The sequence below is a fragment of the Taudactylus pleione genome, unplaced genomic scaffold (assembly GCF_031769625.1).
Source record: "Taudactylus pleione unplaced genomic scaffold, aTauple2 ptg000184l, whole genome shotgun sequence".
Classification (NCBI taxonomy): Eukaryota; Metazoa; Chordata; class Amphibia; order Anura; family Myobatrachidae; genus Taudactylus; species Taudactylus pleione.
This window is the reverse complement of record NW_028284586.1, coordinates 3820221-3829497: the sequence shown is the minus strand read 5'-3', so window position 1 is coordinate 3829497 and position 9277 is coordinate 3820221. Positions and strand designations below refer to the sequence as shown.

Below are 9277 nucleotides of genomic sequence, written 5' to 3'. Positions count from 1 at the left end.
GCCGTAAATTAGAAAGGTCTATTGCTGGCTTCCTTCACCCTCATTATTTTGTCCGTTTGTCAGCCGAGATCAAGCGTGATTTGCTTGTTTGGAATGTGTTCCTTGCCAAGTTCAATGGTGTAAGTATATGGCCTGTCCCACCGTGCAGTAACACTTAGCTGCAACTATTTACTGATGCTGCTGGCGTGACTGGCTTTGGAGCTTACCTCAACGGTCTGTGGTGCGCTGCACCTTAGCTGTTGACGTGGGCTGCGGAAGGGTTCACTAACAATATGCTGTTGCTTCAGCTGTTCCCCATTGTAGTTGCTCTAGAACTCTGGGGGGACCGCTTGAGGAACGCTAGTATCACTTTTTGGTGTGACAACCTGGATGTAGTGCATGCGATCAATCGTCAGAGCTCATCATCTCTTCCGGTTGTTCGTCTGCTAGCGAGACTGGTGCTGCGTTGCCGTGCTGCTGAATGTCCATTTTGTTGCCCGTCATGTGCCAGGTGTACAAAATGCGATGGCGAATGCTTTATCACAATTCAACTGGAACCGGTTTAGGGAGTAAGCTCCCCAGGCTGAGTTGTCTGGTGACCTATGTCCTCCTTATGTTTGGCATATCGTCAGGCTGGCATGGAGGAACTAGCTTTGAGGGCCATTGCCCCCAGGACTTTGCGCTGCTATCAGGTGGGTTGGCTGGAATGGGAGCGTTTCCGTGTCTCGGTGGCCCAGGCAGGTAAGAGCTTGCAGCAAGTCATGCTGGCTTTTATTTGTGATCTGTACTCACAAGGGCGCTTGCTGTGATGTAGAGTATATATGCAGGCGTGTCGTTTATCTCTGGGTTATATGACATGCCCGATCCCTCAAGGTCCTTCTTTGTCTTGATGGCTTTGAGGGGTTGGTCCAGGTCGACCCCTACAGCAGTCGACTCCAGGCATTCCATTGACATTTCCCTGTTGCATCGCTTGTTGGCTGCGGTCCTTGCAGTTTGTTTTTCACAGTTCGAATGCCTGTTATTTCAGTTGAGTTTTGCCATGGCTTTTTACGGAGCGTTTCGAGTCTGTGAATTAGTTGCCCCTTCTAAGAGGGCTGACCCACCACTCACTGTTGCTGATGTGATTGTATGCCCAGGCGCAGTACTTTGCCTTATACGACGCTCCAAGACGGACCAGGCTGGTAGAGGGCGCTAGCTTTCCCTTCAACCATGTTCCATTTCTGCGGTATGTCGAGTGGCGCCGGTGCGCGCCTTCGAACATGTGCGTGGTGAACGAGATGGGGCATGGTTGATGCACAAGGATGGGTCCCCGGTTACGAAATACCAGTTTTGTCATGTCTTGAAGCGTTGCTTGGCATCTTTAGAGCTCGTAGCGGGTGAGTTCGGTACTCACTCATTAAGAAACGGAGCTGCTACAACTGCAGCTTCTGCTGGCTTATCCGACGGGGATATACAATCCATGGGTCGGTGGTGCTCTGCTGTGTTTCGTCGCTATATTCGTCCGGGTTTATCTGTGTTCCAACGTAGCTCACCGGAGGCCTAACCACTCGCCGACATACTGCGGGAGTCTATGAGGAATTTTTATTTTTCCCCCAGGGCCCAATTGGATTCTCAATGACATGACATGGCGTGATTAATAGTTTTCTCCGGGGTTTTTTAGTTTTTGCCTCAAGTCCGGTTGGCTAAGTTGTTCCCCTTCCCCTGCCCTTCATTATGTTATGCTTCCATGTCTTGTTGGTATGGTGTGTGTGTGTTTTGGCTGTTTTGTATGTTTTTTCTTTCCATGTTTACCTTTCTTTTTCACATGTTTTCAGGTGGATTTTATGTGAAGCCGATCTGGGTGTTAGGGCATTCCTATATATTCTGGGCTGCTCGATCCCCATTAGCTTATGATACTAGCAGTTTCTCTCAGCCGCATTTAATTAGGTGGTTAGGTTTTCGGGTGATGTGCTGGGACTCTCTTTTAGGTAGGTTTGTCTGCTGTGCGGTCTTATGGGTTGCCTAAGGTGATAGTGTTGCACCTGGGTGGGAATGATTTAGGTCAGCGAACTGCTGTAGATTTGCGCTCTGTTATCATTAGGGACTTTCATTTGATTGCGGAAGCTTTGTCTTACTGTAATTTGGTGTGGTCCTTCATTGTCCCTAGGCGTGTGTGGAGGAATGCTGAGTCTGCTGCGTGACTTGATGTGGCTAGAAAGAAAGTCAATACTGCAGTGGGTAGGTACATGCTAGAGACTGGTGGTGGTGTGGTAGAGCATGTATTAATACAATTTCACGATATTCACTTGTATCGGGGTGATGGTGTGCACCTTAGTCCTGCAGGTGTGGCTATTTTTCTGGAAGGTATTTTCTGCTGGATACGGTGTTTCTGTGTGTAGGTTTGAGGTATGAAGGTGGCGCATCAGTTTAGGCCTCGCTTGGTGGAAAAGAACTGCACTTGGTTAGTTATGTTAGTAGTTATGCGTAGTGGGTGCGCTCCTTAAAAGTGGAGTAAGGTGCCAGCCAATTGTCCTCGATGGGAAATGGCTATACCACCCGGAAGGGTGCTAAGAAGAAAGGCGAGTTGACCACCAATGCTTGGCTTTTGTGTGTGTGTGTTTGTTTGATCTGGTTGTGGTTATTGTCATGTGCGTTCTTTTTGTGCCGTCACCAATATTAACTTCTAATCAAAATTTTTAGTGTTTGTCAAAAATAAAATTTACAGATTTTAAAACGCCAACACTGTTGTCTGTGTATTTATTTTTAGCAGTTAAGTTGCATTATTTATAAGGTATTATAAGGGTACACGAAAACAACATGTTAGTGAGGTTAGTAAGCCCGAAGGCTGACAATTAGGCTTGAGGGACATTAATTCACGAGTGTTTTGAGTGTTGCCACAATAAGGTGTTGGTTAGCGCCCTTTTAAGTCAAGATGGTCTTAGGCAGCCAATGAATACTCATGGGGGGATAGCCTAGGGGTATTTAAGGGAGAGCTTCATGTAAATATGTCTTTTTGTTCCAGTTTTTCCCATCCTCCCTCTTTGTTGTTTGATTGTATGTTTGAGGTTTGTTGTATGTTGCAGAAAAGAACGGCACTTGGTTAGTTATGTTAGTAATTATGCTTAGTGGGTGCGCTCTCCTTGAAAGAGTAAGGTGCCACATCCGGAAACCACTTTACCCTCTGTATTACATATTTTGAGAGATTATGGAAAGATTTCTGGTTTTACCATTAATCATGATAAATCACAGGGTAAATTACTAGGCTCCCAGGATCACATCCCCACCCCCCCTCCCTTGGTGTGCAGATTATAGGATTAAATGGACTTCCAATTCTATTAAATTTCTACTTCAGGGTCCATAGGGGGTCCACAGGGTTGACCTTGGGTTATAGCTGGATCTGGATCCATGGGCACCACGCAGTTAAAGCTTTAGCTGCTCCCAGGATGCACTTGGGTCCGTCCTCCTCTATACCCCGCCCCCGGCCACAGCACCTCAGTTTGAGTTGGTGCCCGGCCGGAGTCGGGTCACCTGTGCAGGGGGGCTGCAGGAGCAGCCCCCAAAAGCTTTCTATTTTTATTTAAAAAAAAAAAAAAAGAGCCTGTTAGATTTTTATTTTAAAACAGAGGCTCTAGTGTGGCAGCGACGGGCTGTCTATGCAGATGCCCACGCTGCCGCTCTCCTTCCCCGCTGGCGCCGCGACGCCAGTACTGCACTGGGGATCGCGGCGGGAGGCCAGAGTCCGTACTAGCCGGACTCTGGGTCCCTCCCTGGACTGCTGCCGGGGACAAGGTAAGCCGCGAGTCGCCGATTAGCGGCGGCTCGCAGGTTTTGCCTGCAGATGCAGTCCTTTGCCCCCGGTCCTAGGGGACAGACCGGGGGCAGCTAGCGGTGGCGGCGGGCTCCCCCTCTGAGGAGGAATAACCCGTGGGACCACTAGACCACCAGGGATATATGGCAAGCGGGATGCCGGCAAGCCCTGGGGTTAATATGCTAGCCAGGGGAGGAAGCCTTCCCTGTCAGCGGCTCCTCCCCTCAGCTCAGCGCGCCTTTCAGCACGGAGTCTGGCGTCGCTGAGCTGCAGATTACTCGGGCCACTCCTCCTCTGAGGTCTCCAGCGGCCATTTTCTCAGTGGCAGCGCAGATCTCAGGGAGCACGCGGACCGGTCCCCCTGTGTACCTCTCCCCTGATTAAGGACAGCGTACACAGCACTATAGCCCTCCCAGACACTGAATCTGGGCAGGTTGATTGTAGTGGAAAGGTGCAGTGAGTATATCTTCCTGCATGGTATGTGACTTTTGCTAGTGCTGCCTGTCTGTGCTTATTTTCTACTTACTGTCAGCTTATACCTATCCCTTTACTTCTCCTACAAGCCCTACAGGTGTGTGGGGGAGGGGCGTTTCTACTGACCTCACTTATATAGATCACGTATTTGTGAGGTCCGTCACATACAGTTGTGTGCTACTCAGTGCCATATTGTGGGCTGTTGTTCAGCACACCGGTGAGTGCGTTTTACTTCTACCCTGGTGCCAGATATATAATATATTCTGTCATGTCAGACGAGGAGGTTGAGCGCTCAGTGGCTCCGGTGTTGGCCTCCTGCGGACGCTGGTCTGCAGGAGTAGATAGGGAGGATTTGTCACAGGATGGCCTGTGTAGTCGATGCCAGGTGGCTCCTGGCCCATCCAGACCTTCTCTGGCGCAGGAACCACTGTGGGCGATGTTTTCTCAAGTGCTGGTGTCTATTGCGGACCGTCTGTCGGTCCCGACTGCTCTCCCTACTAGGTCGTTGTCCCAGCCGACCATCCCCCATTCCCCGGGTGTCCCGCAGTTATAGCGGAGTCCTCCTGGGTCTCAGTCGGTGGGTCCCTATGCAGGGTTGCCTATGTATATGCAGGCTTCCCCTGTGCCGCAGCAGCCTGTGGTACCTTTTCAGGCCCCTATGGTGACTCCTCCACCCTGGGTGGATGTGCTCTCCAACTCCGTGCAAAATTTGGCGGCCGCTTCCTCGGCTTTTCAGTCAATGTTGCAGACTGACGAGCCTTCTAGGATTTCAAAACGCCCACTCATGACACGGGCTGCTCAGGTATCGGACTCAGAGGGTTCCTCAGATGATGGGGAGGTCCCTGATGACACTGACTCGGACGCCTCGGTCCAGGAAATGGATACCAAGTCGTCCATTAATGTGCGAGCACTAGTTAGGGCGGTGTGAGCTATTCTTCTTATAGAGGATGAGGCACCGGTTCCTAAATCGAAGTTTCCTAGTTTCAAAAAAACTAAGGTGGCTTCTGCGGTGTTTCCCCTGTCGGATCAGTTGACGGATCATATGGCGGTAGCTTGGCAGGCGCCCAGTAAGAGATTCCTTCCTCAGAAGCGGTTGGCTTCTAATTACCCCTTCCCTGAGGCACATTGTAAAAAATGGGAAACTCCACCGGCGGTGGATTCCCATGTCACCCGTTTAACTCGGGGCGCCACCTTACCATTACCGTCGATATCCTCGCTGAAGGATCCCACGGACAGGAAAGTTGAGACTTGCTTAAAGTCTATTTACTCCCTCTCCGGGGCGGTGGCCCGACCGTCCATGGCCATCTCCTGGGTGGCCAAGGCCATTGAGGGGTGGGCCAATGCATTGGAAGATACCTTCCCGGACGACGCTCCGGATGTCCAGCGGGCGTTGTTGGGACAAATGAGGGACGCTGCTTCTTACATTGGAGAAGCTTCTTTAGATGCTAGTCTGCTGACCTCGCGGGTATCGGCTGCAGCGGTGTCTGCCCGCCGATCCTTATGGTTGCGGTCCTGGAGAGCGGACTCTGATTCAAAGAAAGGTCTGGAGGCCTTACCTTTCAATGGGGAATTGCTATTTGGTCCGGACTTGGACAAAATAGTGGACACCCTGGCTAAATCCAAGTCGGCCTTCCTCCCTTCGGCGGCACTGCCTGCTAAGGTTCGGAGTTCGGCTTTTCGTTCCTTTCGGGTTCAGGGTAAGGCGAAAGGTCAGTCCTTCCCGAGACAGTCTGCGAGTAAGACGGCCTCTAAACCCAAGAAGCAAGCCTGGAGTGCTCGGCGCCCTTCTTCCAAGCAGGAAGATAAACCTGCGGCCTGATGGGACGGGCCTCCCTCTGGGGGACCTCAGAGTGGGAGGCCGACTTCTTCTATTTGCCCAGTGCTGGCACAATACCACCACGGATGCCTGGGTTCGAGAAGTGGTCTCCCAGGGGTACGCCCTGTCTTTTCGGCACAGACCACCCCACCAGTTTTTCTGCACAAGTCCTTCTCAGGACAAGACCAAGGCGTTACAGGTTCAGGAGGCTATAGAGTCCTTGCTGAAAGCAGGGGTCATTGTTCCCGTTCCTCTATCACAACGAGGGACGGGGTATTATTCGTTTCTGGTGCAGAAACCCAATGGTTCTCATCGCCCTATCCTCAACTTGAAGTCTCTGAACAAATTCCTCAGAGTTCCCAAGTTCAGGATGGAAACGTTACGTTACATCATTCTGGCGATGGAACCGGGGGATTACATGGTGTCCCTGGACATCCAGGACGCCTACCTCCATGTTCCGATAGCATCTTCACACCAGCGGTATCTGAGGTTCGCTATCCTTCAACACCACTATCAGTTCCGGGCGCTACCCTTTGGTCTCTCCACGGCACCGAGGGTGTTCACGAAGATTATGGCGGTCATGGCCGCACATCTTCGGAACCAGAATGTACGGCTGCTGCCGTACCTGGACGACCTCCTGTTGCTGTCGAGCTCCCCGGAGGTACTGCTTCAACATCTCCACCTGACGATCGCTTGCCTGCAAGCACACGGGTGGTTGATAAATTGGAAAAAGTCCTCCCTCATTCCATCACAGCGGATGGTTCATTTGGGAGCCCTGCTGGATTCGCATCAGCAAAGGATCTTCCTGACTCCGGAGAAGGTCGCCTCCCTACAGCTGCGGATACGCAGTTGCCTGAGCCGTTGCCGCCTGTCGGTCCATTCGGCTATGAGAGTTCTGGGGTCCATGGTGTCGACATTCGACATGGTGGAATTTGCCCAGTTCCATTCCCGGCCCCTGCAGGGGCTGATTCTATCAGAATGGAACGGGTTACCTCACCGGATCCGCTCTCAGGTGCTGGTGTTGTCTCCGGACGTTCGGCTAACTTTGGCTTGGTGGCTTCAGACAGCTCATCTGGTCGAGGGGCGCCCATTTTGGATCCCGGACTGGGTCCTGCTCACGACGGATGCCAGTCTCCGGGGTTGGGGGGCAGTGACCGGCTCTTTGTCGCTTCAGGGTCGTTGGTCAGCGGAAGAAGCACTTCTCCCCATCAACATCCTGGAACTGCGGGCAGTATTCAGGGCCCTGCAGTCGTCCGGCCCCGCTCTTCACGGAAGGGCGGTACAGGTGCAGTCCGACAACGCCACCACGGTGGCGTATATCAATCACCAAGGCGGAACTCGCAGTCAGGCAGCGATGTCGGAGGTGTCTCGTATCCTGACTTGGGCGGAGGGTCACATTCCAGCGATCTCGGCGGTCTTCATCCCCGGAGTCCTCAATTGGGAGGCGGACTTCCTCAGCCGTCACGACGTGCATCCCGGGGAATGGTCGCTTCACCCAGAGGTGTTTCAGCTACTCGTGGACAGGTGGGGACTGCCGGAGCTGGACTTGATGGCCTCCCGTCACAATCACAAGTTGCCCGTTTACAGGTCAAGGACAAGAGACGCAGGTGCAAGTCTGGTGGACGCGCTGTCGGTGAAATGGACGTTTCACCTGGCGTATCTGTTTCCTCCGATATCCCTGCTTCCTCGGGTTCTGCGGAAATTCAAGCAGGACGGCGGCATGCTCGTGCTGGTAGCTCCGGCGTGGCCCAGACGTCCTTGGTACTCCGATCTCAGGAGCCTCTCCATCGACGCTCCGTACCCTCTTCCTCAGCGTCGGGACCTGTTGTCTCAGGGGCCCTGCCTTTACCCGGATCTGGGTCGGCTGTCTTTGACGGCGTGGCTCTTGAGACAGCCGTCTTGAGGTCTCGGGGCTTCTCCAGTTCGGTTATTGGTACCATGCTCAGGGCACGCAAGCCTGCTTCAGCACGGATTTATCACAGAGTGTGGCACACTTACTTTCAGTGGTGTGAGTCCAGACATTATGATCCTCAGGTGTTCCGAGTTTCTAGGATCTTGGAATTTCTTCAGTCAGGATTGGATCTCGGCTTACGCCTTGCATCTCTGAAGGTTCATGTGTCCGCCTTGTCCGTGTGGTTTCAACGGCAGATTGCAATACTACCAGACGTTCACACCTTTTTCCAAGGTGTTCTCAGGATCCAGCCTCCCTTTGTGCCTCCTGTGGCTCCTTGGGACTTGGCGGTGGTGCTACGGGTCCTGCAGGGTCCTCCGTTTGAGCCTCTTGAGGCGGTGGAGCTCAAGTGGCTGACATTTAAGACGGTTTTTCTCCTGGCAATTGCTTCGGCCAGGAGGGTGTCTGAATTGGGGGCGCTTTCCTGTCGCCCTCCTTTCCTGATTTTTCACCAGGACAGAGCAGTGCTCCGCACTCGTCCTGAGTTTTTGCCCAAAGTGGTCTCGAAGTTCCATATTAATCAGGAACTTGTTGTGCCAGCTTTTCAGTCCCCTGATCTTTCAGCTGGTGAGACTTCCTTAGATGTGGTCCGGGCGCTTAGAATTTATGTAGACCGGACGGCTTCGGTTAGGAAGTTTGATTCCTTGTTTATCCTCTTTGGTTTTCACAAGAGGGGTTGGCCTGCCAACAAACAAACGTTAGCCCGTTGGCTTCGTTCCGTTATTTGTGAGGCTTATGCACAGGAGGGCTTACCTGTGCCAGCCTCTGTTAAGGCTCATTCCACTCGTTCTGTGGGTCCCTCTTGGGCTGCTAGACGTGGCGCTTCTGCTGTTCAGCTGTGTAAGGCGGCCACTTGGTCTTCAATTCAAACGTTTTTGAGGTTCTATGCGTTTGACACCTTTGCCTCTCAGGATGCATCCTTTGGGCGCCGGGTACTCCTTTCAGCACAGGAGCGTCCCCGCCCTTAGTTGTACTGCTTTGGGACATCCCCAAGGTCAACCCTGTGGACCCCCTATGGACCCTGAAGTAGAAAACAAGAGATATGGTAAGAACTTACCTTTGTTATCTCTGTTTCTACGAAGTCCATAGGGTCCACAGGGCGCCCGCCCTGACGCACCTGGCTTCAAATGGGCTGTGTGGCTGGTCACCGGTTTTCCGTCTCCCATTTCTGTGAGTATGGTTTCTTGTGTGTTCCAGTCTTCCTTCTCTCTGTTTAGTCTCCTCCTCCGGCCTAGGCTGCTTACCAACTGAGGTGCTGTGGCCGGGGGCG

The 9277-nt window shown here is 52.5% G+C and overlaps 2 pseudogenes; both read left to right on the top strand.

Annotated features, from left to right (window-relative positions):
- The first annotated feature begins 443 nt into the window (after positions 1-443).
- On the top strand, positions 444-1522 carry LOC148519709 (uncharacterized; annotated as a pseudogene).
- A 183-nt stretch (positions 1523-1705) lies between these two features.
- Positions 1706-2357, top strand: LOC148519708 (uncharacterized; annotated as a pseudogene).
- The last annotated feature ends 6920 nt before the right edge of the window (positions 2358-9277 follow it).